Source organism: Lipotes vexillifer, unplaced genomic scaffold, assembly GCF_000442215.2.
Source record: "Lipotes vexillifer unplaced genomic scaffold, Lipotes_vexillifer_v1.1 scaffold7, whole genome shotgun sequence".
NCBI lineage: Eukaryota > Metazoa > Chordata > Mammalia > Artiodactyla > Lipotidae > Lipotes > Lipotes vexillifer.
Window position 1 is genome coordinate 2,533,237 of NW_006792683.1, and position 18,174 is coordinate 2,551,410.

The following is an 18,174-nucleotide window of genomic DNA, read 5'->3' on the forward strand; positions in this document are numbered from 1 at the left end:
GTAGGGAAATGACAGTACTTGTCATAAATCTCATTAGAAACAGACCCCAGGGTAAGACACAAAATACGTAAGACCCTCATACTGGGAGCTTCCACATTTTGAAGGTTAGAGTTCTGAGATGCATGATCATACCAAAAACAAAGAAGAAAAAAAAGAATTTGGCTTTTCTAAAATGGGATACATTTTTATCGCGCACAAGCTACATGCAGAGCACTGTGCTTCTGTGAAGGTCCAGGTAACCTGAACTACCCCTAGTGACCACTCTGCTCTGCCATGAAGTACTGATAATAAATTGTATCATGGTACGACCCAAATTCTTGCTGTAAGCGCAGGCTCCTGTCTGCCAGAATGAATTCCAAATTCATAATCAGGATCAAAGTTAGGCCATATTAGCTGCTCTGTATTTTTAAACTTTGTATTAAATTACCGTCGAAGAGCACTAATTAAGATAAGAAATAGAGCTACTTATTTGTTTCATATGCATCTTCAGCTTTCTGAATCATGCATTAAAACAATCTATGACATCTGTGTGTGCTTTTCGCAAAAGAAAAAAGCATAAATGCCTCAGGGTGCATCTGCCTAGCTAAGAAACAGATGAAAACAACTCTTTCTGCAGTTCTGTTAAAGTACAGAGAAATATCATAATTTTAAAGGCTACAAAAATAAGGTAAAGATTATACAAGACAAATAAATCAGTAAAATCTGTAGCAAAACCCAGAATATTTTAAATTAATCTGAAAAGGCTGAGTCTCCTAAGACTTTGAAAAATGAGAAAAGCCATTTGGCAAAATCCTTAACTTGGATTTTTTGTTTGTTTGTTTGATTTTGTTTCTAGGTTCCAGATTCAGAGATGCGCAACTGATCCAAACAGTTACAAAAGCTTAGGAGACAGCTTTCGAATGATTTTCCGCACAGAAGGGTATGTATGGTTCTTTATGTATAGTCTCTTTGTTGATGTGGGCATTTTAATATATTACTACACAACATGTTTTCTCATTTTGAATGATTTCTTTTCCTAGTCTTAGTAGGGAAAAATATTTAAAAGGGTGTCTTCCTATTTTTGTGTGTGTTTTTCCTGATAATACGGTTGAAAATTAAATATGTATATGATAGAAACTACCACAAAAAGGATGTTAATAATATCCTTTATGAATAATAGTTTGATGACTAGAGGACAATTTTTATTTTGTGCTATTGAGGCTTTTTAAAGTTCTTATAACTGGGGATATCTAAATGTGATAGTTCTTTATTTTGATTCTTAAATATAGCGCCCAAATGTGTTCCTTGTTTGCATTCTGGTTTATGAATATTCAGTCAAAACATATCTTTATCAAAAATTGATGTGTCAAGTTCATCATCCTATCTATTAGATGATCAGATAAATAGAATATTTTTGTTACATAAACTAAAATTGTCTTTGATGTATAGATTCAGTTAAAGCCTCTATCGAGCATAATTTTCCAAAGGATATTAGATGTGCATTTTGAAGTTGTTTTCATAAGAGAATTGGTTGAAAATAATCATTATACCAAAAAGATAACAGTAATAATAACAACTAGTACATGTTTAGCCTCTACTATGTTCTAGGAATTCTCCATATAACTCTTAGAGGTAGGTTCTGTTAGGATCCATTCCAGTTGGACAGATGAAGAAACCAAGACTCAGAAAAGTTAGTAATTTTCACATGTCTGGTAAATCTTGAAGCTGGGACTCAAACCCAGTGAGCTTGACCCCAAAGCCCATGCTCCTAACCTCTGTAGTTCACTACCTCTCTTAGCAGATTATACTGGGGCTACTATTTTGCTAATTAAACACAGGTCATTTATGTCATTCCATGCCAATAGATTCTTTTTAACAACAGCATAGTAATTAATTTATCTACATACTGCAGTTTATTAAATTAATCCCTTTGGTGGCCCATTAGGTTGTTTCCATATTTTCACTATTATAAACAATAGTACAGTATATATTCTCATACTATTTTTTCGCATTTATGTGTGTATGTATATATATATATATATTTCTATTTTTAAAAATTGCTATCAATGGACTTATAAGATCAAATGATATGCACATTTTATGTCACAGATGTTGCCAAATTATCTTCCAAAAAGTATGTACTGACTTTTATATCCTTAGTATTTAAGAGTTCTCACTTCTCCACACCCTCTCAAACACTGCACATTATCAGTCATTATTTGATATACCTGTCACTAACATGCATCTCCTGTTTATAATCTAATAGGTGAAAAATAAAAGTGTCTTAATAGTATTCCTTTGATTGTAACTGGGGTTGAGCATACTTTTATATCATTAGGTATTGTTTCTTTCATGAATTGCTTATTTTGTGTCTCTCGCCCATTTCTCTTAGGTTAGATTTTTTAATTAATTTGTAGGAGTTCTGTATATATTATAGGTACTAATCCTTTAACTATCGCATAAATTACAAATATTTTCCCCAACTTGTCAGTTGTCTTACAACTATAGTGTCTTACACCTTTCAGAAGTTTGTGAGTTTTGAAGGTTGTGATTTTGTGATTATATCTATCTTTTCCTTTGTGATATCTGACCTTGATGACACATTAAAAAAGAAGGACATCCTCTAACCCCAAGATTATAAACATTTACGTTTGAATCTTTAATCCATCTGTGATTTCTTTTTTTAATGTGCAGTATGGCATATAGGAATTAAATTTTATTTTCAAATTGTTATTCAGTTGTCCAAATACCACTGCTGAAAAAATCTATTCCTTACTCACTAATTGGAAATGCTAGCTTTTTTGTATATTAAGCTTCCACATATATATCAGCTAAATTTTCTATTCTGTTTCTCTATTTCCTATTCTGTTTCATTAATTTATCTATCTCTATGCCAGTATCATACTGGTTTAATTATTTTATCTTTAGAGTGTTTCAGGAATATGTAAAAATATGGCCTGCAGTGTAAAAAGTCTAAATTCCTTATCAGGTGTACAGAGCCCTTCCTAGGACAGCCCTTGCTTTTTCTCCAGGCTCACTCCCCGTGCACAGATCTGTTACATAGCGTGCACCACCCTGATTTATTGAGCTTGTTTTCTGTGTGTCTCCCCTCTCCCACCCCAAGAATACATTTCCCTGAGGTGCACGTCTCATTTCCCTCTGTTTTCCCTATCCCTGTGTTTGGCACTGAGTAGAGATACTCAGTAAATGCATGTTGAACAAATGAATGAAAGTCATCACACCAACATCATGATGATGCAAAATGAAAAAGAAAGATGATAATTCTTGCTATAGACTACACCCCTCTGAAACTATGATAATGATCCTGAAGGCTGATTAAATATTCTGAGGTCATCTAGTGACACAGAATCAGCAAATTCTTGCTATTCCTCTGGTGATGTGATACCTAAGTGTCATCGATAATATGCCCGCATTTATGGCAGTTATTATTTGATAATAAATCAAAATCATGTTCATTTCACCCAGTACATATATATATAATTAAAGATAAATATTTGATTTATTGATAATAAATCAAAATCATGTTCATTTTACCCAGTACATATATATATATATAATTAAAGAAACCATAGTTTATTATATAGTCATTAAATTATCTCTTTCCAGTAAAACAATAGTGTCAGCATTGCCAAGTTCTGTAAACTGTAACAGATATCTCTGAATTGGATGTGGGAGTTCCTTAGCCAGATTCATTTCAAGTGTGTTTTAGGAAGAATTTGATGTTTCTGCTTTGATATCAAGTAATGTAACAAACATACAGTATGTGTGGTCCCTGCATAGTAAAATTGGCCTTTTCCTCGACTGTATGTTTAATTGCTTCTAAAGCAAATTGACATTCTTTCTGTAATGCCTTTAGATCTGGACATGTTGTTAGCAAAAGTCAGAAAGCTCCAGTCTTAAAGATGGAAATATTTGTAAAAATACAAAAGAGAAAGCTGCCTGTTATTTTTGATACAGAGCAAGAGCATTTCATAGCCTTAAGTTTAAAAAAAAAAAAAGAGGAAGAAACAAGAAAAAACAAACCTTTTAACACATGCTGTGTTGAATTTTTTTCCTAGAAAAACAGTTCCTTTTGATTTTCTTAGTTAGCTTTTAGAGTATACTCTGCTTTCAAAGATGGTTTTTCACTCAGGTGCGTAGAGGCCAGTTTGCTCTGTGGCCTGCAGGGAGGATAGTGCTAGTCAGTTTGACTATTAACAATTAAGAGAGCTCATCTCTCCTGGTTCTTCTTTTTTTTGTTTGTTTTTGTTTTTGTTTTTGTTTTTAGGAAGAGCGCAAGGGCCGCGAGCACCCGGGAACCCCCGGCCCATCTCCTGGTTCTTCTTATCTAACTTCCCCAGCCCTGCAAGTTAAATGTTTTGAAAGCTAGTCCTTTTCTGTTGTTTAAAAACATTAAAGTCTGTTAATACACTTAGAATCTGCACAGAGCTCCCATTTCCCCACTGTAAGAAAGTGAAGTGGTATTTTCACCATTCTTAGAGATGCAATTCCCCACCTCTCAGCCCAGAATTCACATTTCTAAGAGACAAGAGCTCAATCACATGGTTCTGAATCCCTTTACTGCTTCTAAGATTTTTTTTCTTCTTAGAAGCATAGATACATTGTGCTGTTATTAAGGACATAGTTTTTCAACTCAGCTTTACAGAGATGAAATTAACTTAAGTTTTTAAAACTAGGCCTTCCAAATTCTGAGTAAGGATTTCTGCTATGTGGAATTGTCATATTTACTTAGCTTTTACCAAAAAGGTCGTCATTGCCGAAAACTGACAGGGAAGGAATTTGTCACTGTTGAGAGTACCTCCATCGTCACCATGATTCTTCATCTTTCTCTGGTTTGACAAAATACACTAACAGGTCCATCTACTATAATCATGAGCCCAGAAGACGTGAAGATTTAGCCTAGTTGACTAGGTGCCTTCAAAACCAGTAAGCTTCATTTTGTAAACTCCCCTGGCAAATAGCAGCTATTTACCATGCGTTCATGCATCACACCTAATTTCCTTTTGCTTCAGAGTATCTCATGAGAGTTCTTCTAGTCTCTTTTGTACTTATCATTCCTTTAAAGAGAGTGATTGAGATGTTCACAGATGGGTGAGGGTATTATAAATTATGCTAAAATAAAACCAGGACTGCCCACCTCCTCACTCTCCGTTCTCTGAAAATATCTAGTGGCCATTCTTTCTGAAATGAAGAGAAAAAAAAGAGTTAAACAGAACTTAAGATATTCTGGTGACATAGGTAAAGAAAGATATGAAACTCATATTTATTTTCTTCAGTGTACCAGGCACTGTGCTAGGGACTTTTTCATTTCAGCACAGCACTAGTCTCAACACAGCTCAGCATCATTATGTATGTCTGTATTTTGTGTGAGGTAACAGATGATCAGAGAAGTTAAACAACTTCCCCAAAGTCAAACAGGTATTAGTGACATACCATGGTTTTTCCATTACACTGTATCACCTTTCATTAGACACCAAATTTCGTTGTTTATTAAATGAAAAGAAGACAACGTGGAAGTAGTGGCTGTAAACCTCTAATTTTTAAATAGCTGTTCTAAAACCTTTGGTATTCCTACCCTCAAATCACATACTAATTTAAAGCAGCTTTTATCTCTTCCTTCAAGTAAAGTATGGGAGACCAGTATACGGTCAGTCAACCAAATCCTGTCGATTCTGAGGCAGCACCACAAACCTCTGACAACTCCAGACTCTTAATCCAACCATTGTTCCATCTCTTGCAGAGAGCTCCATATCTCTGATGAATTCATGGTTTTCCATCAGTCTGCTCTCATCCTGCTTGTTCCTTAGTTTTCTTATGAGGAAAATTCTTGGGCATTGGTTTGCCCAAGGCAAATAACTAGGAAACAGGAGGTCAGATTAAACTTAGTTTCAAATGAGAAACATGTTGATTGCTGGTGCCTTCAGAAGTATGGTATTCTTCAGAAAGTATTACTGTAGAAAATATGTGGTTGCATTTGGGGGGCATTCGAACTGTGTTTTGTTTCACGATTTGTTTTCTGTAACCACTGATGTTGCCCCAAGTATCATCTTACAATCAGACCACTTGGTGATTATAATATTTTCTAGTTAAATGACATTTAAGGCCTCGTTTTATGAGCTCCAGCGTAATTGGCTAATTTGGTAAACTCCAGATGTGTGAGATAATGTGCCACTCGTTTAAGTGCCTTTCAGACGGCATAAATGGCACAGCCCCAGGAGGTATAATCACTCCCTCTTGTTTTCATTAAGAAGGGGAATGAGTGGCTTGTGACACAGACAAATGAAGCGGGGCATCTACAACTTGAAAATCAACAACTTGGTAAGATTTGGACATTTTCCTTTTTACAGGTGGACTCACTCCAAGATCTTTAGCTTAATTTGGTGACTAGGTGGGTCTGCCTTTTAAAAAGTGGTTTACCTAGTCTAACAGGGCCAGGTAATTTTAAAGCAGCCTCTGTAAATAGAAAGACCTGCTCTTATAGAAAACCCCCCTAAGTAAAGTAGTGTCTGGAAACTGTCTCTCATTCTCACACGGAAGTGAGGGCAAGCATTGGATTTGAAGAGACAGTGGAGGAGATAACTCTTCCCACTACCAGGAATTGTTATTTGAGCAATCAGCAGCCTCACCACCTAAATCAAGTTCCAACTTCACAAGGCCCAGCAGTTGCTGCTACTTTTTCTCTCTCCTTTCGACCCGACTTCTCATCCAACAGAAACCCATTCATCTACCCAGTATTGCCAAGTTGGAGTGGAGCAGGTGATTCTTGGCATCACCGATCCCTGGATGCTTGGGCTGGTCCCTCTTATCTGACAGCAGGTCCAGTGGAGGACTCACTGCCACTTAACGAACGCAGAATTTTTAGTCAGATGAATAATTACAGACCATACCCCAGAGCCCTAAGCAGATAATCCACAGTATAAATCAATTATGTATAGATCACTGGGTATTGACTGGGTTTGCAAGCTTGGTTTACCCAAATGAATTTGATCTTTGGTGGGTGCCAGATGTGCAGTGTGCCTTCTGTGATGAGTTTCCTGGTGCCTTGAGTACCTTCTCTCCTCTCCTTTTTACTTTTCCAAAGAGGCCCTTCCTGGTACCTACTGGACCTCCCTTCAGTGCTCCCTTGTTTTGTTTTCTTTTGTTTCCAGCTTTATTGAGGTGTAATTGGCATATGACTTTATGTAAGTTTAAAGTGCACAACATGATGGTGTGATACATGCATCTGTTGCAAAATAATCACCACAGTAGGGCTAGTTAACACACCCATCACCTCACGTAATTACCACTTTTGTGTGCGGTGAGAACGTTAAGGTCTACTCTCCTAGCAACTTTCAAGGGTACAGTACAGTCTTGTTAGCTGTAGTCGCCATGCTGTACATTACATCCCTGCTCCCACACCGCGGAGTTCAGCCCTAGGCCTGCCTGGGCTTCTTAGCGATGGCAGAACAAACGTCCTCTTTAGTTAGGAAAAAAGGAAAACAAGAAAAAAAAAACAAAACATAGCAGGTGAGAGTTTGGAGAATGAAACTATAGCAAATCCATCTGGCAAATCTTATAAGTGATGGACCCAGGTTCAGAATACGGTGTTCAATAGACTGAAGCCATTGTCTTCTCCCAAGCTTTCTCCAGTTTTACAAAGACAGAAAAGAGATGACCTCAATCCAGGCATGGGCCTACTATTACTATTCTCTGATGATCTGTGTTCCTTTTAAAAATCATTTATCAATACTTTAGTATATTATACTCTTAAAATTTTAGTCATAAAGTATATGTAACAGCTTTTCACGGAAAGCTATGCTAAGAATTTTAAACTCTATTTAGCAATTCAAGGTTGAAAATTTTTTAAAAATGAAGGGTAAGGAGAAAAAAAATACTGAAGAAGAACATTTTTTTAAAATAAAGATGTGATATATATATATATATATATATATATATTCAATGGGATACTACTCAGTCATTTAAAAAGATGAATTATTGCCATTTGCAACAACACAGATGGACCTTGAAGGTATTACGCTAAGTGAAGTAAGTCAGACAGAGAAAGACAAATACTGTATGATCTCACTCATATGTGGAATATAAAAATAAAACAGAGAAAATAAATGAACAAACCAATCCAAACAAAAACAAACATGTAGACACAGACAACAGAATAGTGGTTACCAGAAGGGAAGGGATGGGGGGAAGATGAAATGGGTAGAGGGGATCAACTGTATGGTGACGGATGGGAACTAAATTTTTGGTGGTAGGCATGCTATAGTGTACACAGAAGTGAAATATAATGTTGTACCCAGGACACTTACGTAATTATCATTAACATCAATGTTACCTCAATAAAAAATAAATTAAAAAAACTGGCAGTTGAACCCACTAGTACATTACTTAGCATTTCTATTTTACCAAATTATTTTACACTGCTGCTAAAGCAAACAGTTGTTGGTTTAGGCTGTATTGGGTTGTAAAGTAGTCTTTACAATCAGGGAATGGATAATGAATTTTCAGAGTGCTCAAATAGCAGCATCCTGGTGCTTCTATGTCCCAGAGTTCTGTTTCCTTTTCTAAATTAGAGGTCTTTTGTTCTGCCCACAGAGTGACCTTTAAAATGGTTTCAGCTCCTAGATTTCCCTCCTGTCATCACCACAGATTGCTAGCTGACCGTCACACTCCCACTCCCCCAGCCTTGCACTAACAATGCTTTCTGACTTAACTGACTGGCCTTTGGCAAGGATTTAAGTGTTGCCAGAGAGTAAGTGAAAACGTTTGCAGTGATGTCAGCCCGTCAGCAAGGTCTGATTAAGAGACCAAACACGGCCTCTCTCAGCGAGCAGTGCTGACAAGAAGGAAGGGAGGACCAGTTGTTTGGGTGGAAATGGTTGTCTTTTGGGAAGGTTGGTGTCTCGATTCAGAGCCTGAGCAGATATTCTTCATGTTTTTATAACTGTTAGTGGGGGGTGAGGGGATTTCACATCTCAGTGGGAGATGTCCATTTGAAAATATTTCCAGGCCTTTATTTTAACTTATTCTGGATTTCTGATGGGCTGGATGCATAGTCATCTTGGGGGGAAAAATGTGTTTACAAAAACCAGAATCCTTTTTCTAGGTTGTTGAACTGAACATTTTCAGATGAGAATGAGAACGAAAATCTCCAAAAACTCTTCTACCTTTGTCTGATTCTCTTATTATAGAAAATAACTTAGGGATGATTTGACATAGACAAGGTTAAAGGAGTTAATATTTTATCTTCATCCTTGATTTCAGCTACTTTCTCTGACTTTGTAGAATTACGTCTTCCAATATACTATCTTTTTTGGTAGGAAGTCTTCTATTCCTGGCCATATGCATATTTGATCTCGTTTTATTTTCCTCAGAAAGAAAAAGGTCACATGGATTTTTAATATTCTTGAACACTGTTAAGAAGTTAAAAGCATTGGCAAGACACATACATACATATGCACACATACAAGCATTTAAACTAAATTTCATTGCTTATGGTTTAGATTGCTACGTTTTCTCTGTAAATCCCATGAGTCAGGTGCCATTGGAGCATCCATGAGTGTGAATTATGATAAGCTTCTACTCAGTTCCTGCTTAGGAATCTGTTTAGTTACCCAGTTACAACGCTCTCATCAGCAGCCCGTGAATTTTTTGTCTAGTCTCATGACTCTAGCTTTACCTCTCCTCCAGCTCTTTCAAGTGGTTTGAAACTGGAAGAAAGGAGGAGGTTCAGATGCTGTTTTTATAACAGTGATTATATTCCAATCAGTGTTTGCCATTTTGGCCCTTTTGCGAAATGTGTCCACGTATCTTACTTCACGTGATGCTCACAAGAACCCTGGCAGGTAGAAAGGTGGGGAGTATGATCTTTAGTTTTCTGGTCAGGAAACTGATAAGAGATGTTAAAGGCCTTGCCCAGCACCTCATAGCTGGTGTTTGTTGGGGCAGGCATTCATCCAGGGTCTTCTGCATCCTATATCATGCTCCCCATTCTGTCAATAACTTAATAGTAGTACTATTAATAATAGAAGCAACATCTCAGATTTACACTGTTCCCATTGTGGGTTCAAAGCATTGCCACAGATCTCATCTCACCTGGCTGTATAGCATCTGGGAGAGGTAGAGAAGAGATGGTATGGTTGGTTGCATTCTACAAATCAGAAAATTTCAGCAGAAAGTAATCTATTGAGATTCCCAGAATAAGAGATTGGATCCTAAGATCAGCACGCAAAGAATACAAAGGTTTAATTTTTTTAATGGCATCTTAGGCAAATCAAATTAGAAAAAAAATATATTCTAAAATGTGGCACCATCATCTCATGAAACCAAGGTAGAGGCTCTTGATCCTTAGGACAGAGCCCTCTCCAAAAGGAAGTTACAGGATGCAGTTTAAGGTTAAGGCTCACTGCATGAACTAACTCAGTTATTTGACCTGTTGACGCCTTTGCCTAACTCAACTTGAATATTGGGTAATAACCAGGAAAACCTCATGAAACATGAGATAAGGCATGTAACCAAAGTTCCTTGGATGACTTGTCGGATGGGGTGGAAATCATCATATGATTGCAATATATGTTGAAATATGTGGTCACCAAAACCTAGAGCAGATGACAACCATATGCAGTGGCCTAGTTCTCCTGCTGATAAACACTATGTTCATAATTCTTCTCTGGCCACAGAGAACTCATGGGAAAACAAAGCCATAGGTACCATGAATTCTAATGTAGACACAGTCTCAGTAGTAACAAAAAATGAGATAAAGTGTGGGATGAGTTTTGGAAACTGTTAAAGAGAGTTTGTAAGTTTGTGTTAAGTGAATGAGTTCTTTGATTTCCTTACATAAAGCTTTTCCTAAATTAGAAGAATCAAGAACCACAATAAGAGAAAAGGCCATGCTCTGCTGTCATTACCATTTTGTATCCTTTAAGTTTTCAGTGAACAGGTCAACATGAATTTCAAAATTCAAATAAAATTCCCAGAAGTTGGCACTATTTATAAAGGAACCTAAATTAAAAGTGTATTGCAATGTAATCCACTAAGCAATAAGACATATCAGTTACTAAAGATCTGGCTTCATGTGTAAAATAGAATATGTGTTAGATTACAGAATGTTTCTTAACCACTTGTTCACTCCTTAATCCTCATGATCTGGCTTCTGTCTACACCCATGTTTACAAACTGCTCTCTCAGAAGCCACCACGGCACCCATATCCTCTTCCATAGAATCTGAGACACTAATGATCGTTAGATGTGCTATTATTTTATATACCATTAGAAAGAAAAAATGCTGACCATTAAACTCCTTGGAGTGATGTGACAAGGGATATGGGTGTTGAATGAGAAGGAGAAATTTTGAATGACTTCCTAGTTTTGAGCATGGATGACTGGTGATAGCCAAGTTATGTCATTTGTACATTCAGAAATCTTTGATGATTTCCCGTTGATCCATGTGGTAGGCCATCACTAAGATGGCCCCAATGACCCTGCCTCCTTGTATTTATGTCCTTGTATAATACCCTCCTTTTAAGCATGGACTAGGCTTATTGACTCTCTTTCAATGAAGTGAATATGGCAGAAGTGATGAGATGTCACCTTTGAGATTAGCAATATAAAAAAACTGGCTTCTATCGTGGTAGCCCTTTCTTATTCTTCCTGCTCTTTTGGTTTCTTGCTTTTCTTTTGCCTTGAGGTCACTGCCCTATGGAGGAGCCCATGTGTCAAGGAATTAAAGGTATCTCTGGCCAATAGCCAGTGAGGAACTGAGGCCCTCAGTTCAACAACAACCTGGAAGGAACTGAGTCCTACCAAGAACACGAGTGAGCTTGGAAATGAATCTTTCACCAGTGAAGTCTTCAGATAAGACCTCCAGCCCAGCTGACAGTGTGTCTGCAACCCCTTAAGAGACCTTGAGTCAGAGGCACATGTTCCTGACCCACAGAAAGTGTGTGATAATAAATTTTACCACGAAGTTCTGGGGAAATTTGTTACACAGAAAAAGTTTACACAAAAGCAAATCCAAAACACTTGATATGATTTTTATTTGGGGCCCTCCTTTCAAACTTTACCTCATCTAGGGTCATCACCTGCATCTTACATTCAAGCCCTGTGGACCAATTATAACTGCTGAAACAATTTTCTGTGTTTTTCTCATGCACATTTATCAGCCAGAATGGCATTTCATCTTTTGTCCAGCTATGGATATTCTGGTCATCCATAAATGCCCAGCTCATATGCTACTTTCTCTTTGATGCTTTTTCTCATCATCCAAAATGGAAACAGTTTTCTCCATCTGTTCTCTTATGGCACTATTTTTCCTACTGTAACATTTCCCTTCAGAGTCAGAGAAACCTGGATTCGAATCCTATATATAAGTTTTGGGACCTCAGGCAGATTACAATCTCATTATACTCCTATTTCTTTATTTGTAACATGGAGATAGTAATATCTACTTTACTATGTTGCCAGCACTAAATGTAGGTATATAAATATGCACACAATCATTGTTAGCTAGTTCCTATAGTTCCTTATATTATAGCTAATTATTTGTAACTATTCACAATTATTTAAATGTGTGTAACTGATGAAATCATCTTTGGGGCTTCTAAAATATACCACACTTGGGCTTCCCTGGTGGCGCAGTGGTTGAGAGTCCGCCTGCTGATGCAGGGGACACGGGTTCGTGCCTCGGTCTGGGAGGATCCCACGTGCCACGGTGCGGCTAGGCCTGTGAGCCATGGCCGCTGAGCCTGCGCATCCGGAGCCTGTGCTCCTCAGCGGGAGAGGCCACAACAGTGAGAGGCCCGTGTACCGCAAAATAATAATAATAATAATAATAAAATAAAATATACCACACAGTTCTTTGTATATAATCATCATCCAGCTTATGTTTGCTGAATTTAATTGAATGATTGCTATTTTCTTATACTCTTCTGGCCACATTAATATAGAAAATAAATATGGTCAAGTCAAAGCAAATACCAAGAAAAATTTACGGCTCTGGTAATATCATTAAGACCAAGATTCTAAAGATTATAATTTGTATAATTATAATTCTAAAGATTATAATGTATCTCCAGAGTAACCTCTTTTAACAGCCTTGGGAAGACAGTAGAATATTTTTAATGGCCATGTGGTGGCTGAAGGTAGGGGATTGGATTTTGGCATGTGGGTTTTAGATTCAGGGGACTCAGCATTCACAAGTGTTTCTGGGTGGTATTGGGGGATTTAGTTAGGGAAATTGGAAGGGCTGATGACCCAAGTCAGGAGCAAACAATTTACTCCCATTGCTTAGAATGTGTTCCGTCTTCACCACTGAACTTATGACACTGCCTGACTGGGGTTTAATAAGCCCAGGAAGCTAAAACAGTACAAATAAAAACTAAATACTCAGGTCAATAAAAAGATGAATTAAAATGAAAGCAAAAGAGTGTTTAAAACAGAATGAGAGGCAAATCAAGTGTTACAATTTAAAAAGACAATATTAACAGACTTTCGGATCCAACAACCATAGTAGCTTGTATCAGAGCAGCTCTCCTGCTGAAAACAATTATAAACATTGGACAAAATATACAAACTACTTTTTTAAGGCAATAGAGAGCCACCAAACCAGGCAGAACTTGTGAGGGGCTACAAGACCTGAGGGAAAGAAGCCCTTCTCAGTGAGCTCTACATTCACTCTGGCTTTTTCTGTAACGCCTTTGCTAAGTCTTACAGGAAAGGTTGGGGGAGGAAGATGAGATCAAGTCTTAGTTGAGGAGAGAGATGAGTTGGAGGCTGGCGTTCAGGGCTGGCAAACGGCTGAGACCTAAGAAGCAAAAATCGCAGAGAAGAGGGAAACTGCAGAGGAGTGAACCCAAAGCAATTTCCCCTTGAGGCATTTGCCAACTTTCATCATTGTCTTATAATTTTCTGCATGTGAGCAGGAAGAAACTCCAAGAAACCCAGCAATAACAAACCAACAACAGACTAACAACAACAACAAAAAACCCCCAAAAACAACAACAACAAAAAACCCCAGAAGTTGAGAAACTTAGAGATGAGCAGAGATTTCAGCAGCCCCATGATGCTGGAGAGACAAGGTTTGGCGTTCAAGCCCAACCAGGTGGAAGAGTTCTGGTAAACACTCTGAGTTTGCAGTTGAGACACAGAATGTCCACTCCTCAGATAAGGGCTATGCCTTAGGAGTAAAACTCAAACTCATTGTCCCTATAAAGCCTAAATCCAGCCCTCAGCAATATGAAGGTGATCTACTAGACTCCATCTGTTTACTAAGAGAAAATTACTCCTCTTTGGGGGGAGATAGCACCATCCAGAGACTCTGTGATTTTTTTTTTAATGCAAAATGTCCTGTATTCAATAAAAAAAATTACAGGATCTTAGGGGAAAAAGACCAAATAACCACAGTAATTGACTCAAATTTCGGAATTATCAGACAGGAATTTTAAAATTTAATCTAATTTTTACTGTGGTAAAATATACATAACATAAAACTTGCCATGCACAACCTGCCAAGACTGAATCAGGAGGAAATAGAAAATATGAACAGACCAATCACAAGCACTGAAATTGAAACTGTGATTAAAAATCTTCCAACAAACAAAAGCCCAGGGCCAGATGGCTTCACAGGTGAATTCTATCAAACATTTAGAGAAGAGCTAACATCTATCCTTCTCAAACTCTTCCAAAATATAGCAGAGGGAGGAACACTCCCGAACTCATTCTATGAGGCCACCATCACCCTGATACCAAAACCAGACAAGGATGTCACAAAGAAAGAAAACTACAGGCCAATATCACTGATGAACATAGATGCAAAAATCCTCAACAAAATACTAGCAAACAGAATCCAACAGCACATTAAAAGGATCATACACCGTGATCAAGTGGGGTTTATTCCAGGAATGCAAGGATTCTTCAATATACGCAAATCAATCAACATGATACACCATATTAACAAATTGAAGGAGAAAAACCATATGATCATCTCAATAGATGCAGAGAAAGGTTTCGACAAAATTCGACACCGATTTATGATAAAAACCCTGCAGAAAGCAGGCATAGAGGGAACTTTCCTCAACATAATAAAGGCCATATATGAGAAACCCACAGCCAGCATCGTCCTCAATGGTGAAAAACTGAAAGCATTTCCACTAAGATCAGGAACAAGACAAGGCTGCACACTCTCAGCATTCTTATTCAACATAGTTTTGGAAGTTTTAGCCACAGCAATCAGAGAAGAAAAGGAAATAAAAGGAATCCAAATCAGAAAAGAAGAAGTAAAGCTGTCACTGTTTGCAGATGACATGATACTATACATAGAGAATCCTAAAGAGGCTACCAGAAAACTACTAGAGCTAATCAATGAATTTGGTAAAGTAGCAGGATACAAAATTAATGCACAGAAACCTCTGGCATTCCTATACACTAATGATGAAAAATCTGAAAGTGAAGTCAAGAAAACACTCCCATTTACCATTGCAACAAAAAGAATAAAATATCTAGGAATAAACCTACCTAAGGAGACAAAAGACCTGTATGCAGAAAATTATAAGACACTGATGAAAGAAATTAAAGATGATACAAATAGATGGAGAGATATACCATGTTCTTGGATTGGAGGAATCAACATTGTGAAAATGACTCTACTACCCAAAGTAATCTACAGATTCAGTGCAATCCCTATCAAACTACCACTGGCATTTTTCACAGAACTAGAACAAAAAAATTCACAATTTGTATGGAAATACAAAAGACCCCATATAGCCAAAAACAATCTTGAGAATGAAAAACAGAGCTGGAGGAATCAGGCTCCCTGACTTCAGACTATACTACAAAGCTACAGTAATCAAGACAGTATGGTACTGGCACTAAAACAGAAAGATAGATCAATGGAACAGGATAGAAAGCCCAGAGATAAACCCATGTACATATGGTCACCTTATCTTTGATAAAGGAGGCAGGAATGTACAGTGGAGAAAGGACAGCCTCTTCAATAAGCAGTGCTTGGAAAACTGGTTAGGTACATGTAAAAGTATGAGATTAGATCACTCCCTAACACCATACACAAAAAAAAGCTCAAAATGGATTAAAGACCTAAATGTAAGGCCAGACACTATCAAACTCTTAGAGGAAAACATAGGCAGAACACTCTATGACATAAATCACTGCAAGATCCTTTTTGACCCACCTCCTAGAGAAATGGAAATAAAACCAAAAATAAACAAATGGGACCTAATGAAACTTCAAGGCTTTTGCACAGCAAAGGAAACCGTAAAGAAGACCAAAAGACAACCCTCGGAATGGGAGAAAATATTTGCAAATGAAGCAAGTGACAAAGGATTAATCTCCAAAATTTATAAGCAGTTCATACAGCTCAATAACAAAAAAACAAACAACCCAATCCAAAAATGGGCAGAAGACCTAAACAGACATTTCTCCAAAGAAGATATACAGATTGCCAACAAACACATGAAAGAAAGCTCAACATCATTAATCATTAGAGAAATGCAAATCAAAACTACAATGAAATATCATCTCACACCAGTCAGAATGGCCATCATCAAAAAATCTAGAAACAATAAATGCTGGAGAGGGTGTGGAGAAAAGGGAACCCTCTTGCACTGCTGGTGGGAATGTGAATTGGTACAGCCACTATGGAGAACAGTATGGAGGTTCCTTAAAAAACTACAAATAGAACTACCATATGACCCAGCAATCCCACTACTGGGCATATACCCTGAGAAAACCATAATTCAAAAAGAGTCATGTACCAAAACGTTCATTCCAGCTCTATTTACAGTAGCCCGGAGATGGAAACAACCTAAGTGTCCATCATCAGATGAATGGATAAAGAAGATATGGCACATATGTATGATGGAATATTACTCAGCCATAAACAGAAATGAAATTGAGCTATTTTTAATGAGGTGGATGGACCTAGAGTCTGTCATACAGAGTGAAGTAAGTCAGAAAGAGAAAGACAAGTACCGTATGCTAACACATGTATATGGAATTTAAGAAAAAAAAATTGCCATGAAAAACCTAGAGGTAAGACAGGAATAAAGACACAGACCTACTAGAGAATCGACTTGAGGATATGGGGAGGGGGAAGGGTAAGCTGTGACAAAGCGAGAGAGTGGCATGGATAGATATACACTACCAAACATATAATAGCTAGTGGGAAGCAGCCGCATAGCACAGGGAGATCAGCTCTGTGCTTTGTGACCACCTAGTGGGGTGGGATAGGGAGGGTGGGAGGGAGACGCGAGAGGGAAGAGATATGAGAACATATGTATATGTATAACTGATTCACTTTGTTATAAAGCAGAAACTAACACACCATTGTAAAGCAATTATACTCCAATAAAGAAGAAAAAAAATTTGCCATTTTAACCATGTTTAAGTATACAGTTCAGTGGCATTAAGTACATTCACATAGGTGTTGAAACCATTGCCACTATCCATCTCTAGAATGTTTTCATCTTCCCAAATTGAACTCTGTAACCATTAAACAGTAACTCCTCCTTTTTTCCTCCCCACAGGCCCTGGCAAGCACCATTCTATTCTCTGTGTCTATGAATGTGACTACTCTAGGTGTTTCATATAAGTGGAATCATACATTTGATTCATATCACATTTGTGTTTTGTGTGATTGGCTTATTTCACTTAGCATGAAGTCTTTAAGATTCGACCATGGGAGCATGTGTCAGAATTTCCTTCCTTTCTATGTCTGAATAATATCCCATTGTATGTACAGATCCCATTTTGTTTATCCATTCATATGTCAATGGACACTGGGTTGTTTTCACCTTTTGACTGTTGTCAAGGATTTGAAGAAATATTTGTATACCCATGTTCATAGCAACATCCTTGCTTTCAATTCGTTTGGGTATATATGCAGAAATGAAATTGCTGGATCATATGGTAGTTCTATGTTTAATAGAGACTTTTAAAGATGTAATAAATATGTTCAGAAAAGTAAAAGAAAAGCTGGAGAATTTCACCAGAGATTTGAAATCTGTTTTTAAAAAAAGACAAATGGAAACCTTGAAAAATACTGTAACAGAAAATAAGAATTCAATAGGTGAGTTTTCAACCCACATGTTACATTGTCAGCATGTAGCTTGTTAACTGTTTTATAAGTTCTTAAATATTAGGGACTGTGTTTTATCCTACCAGTGT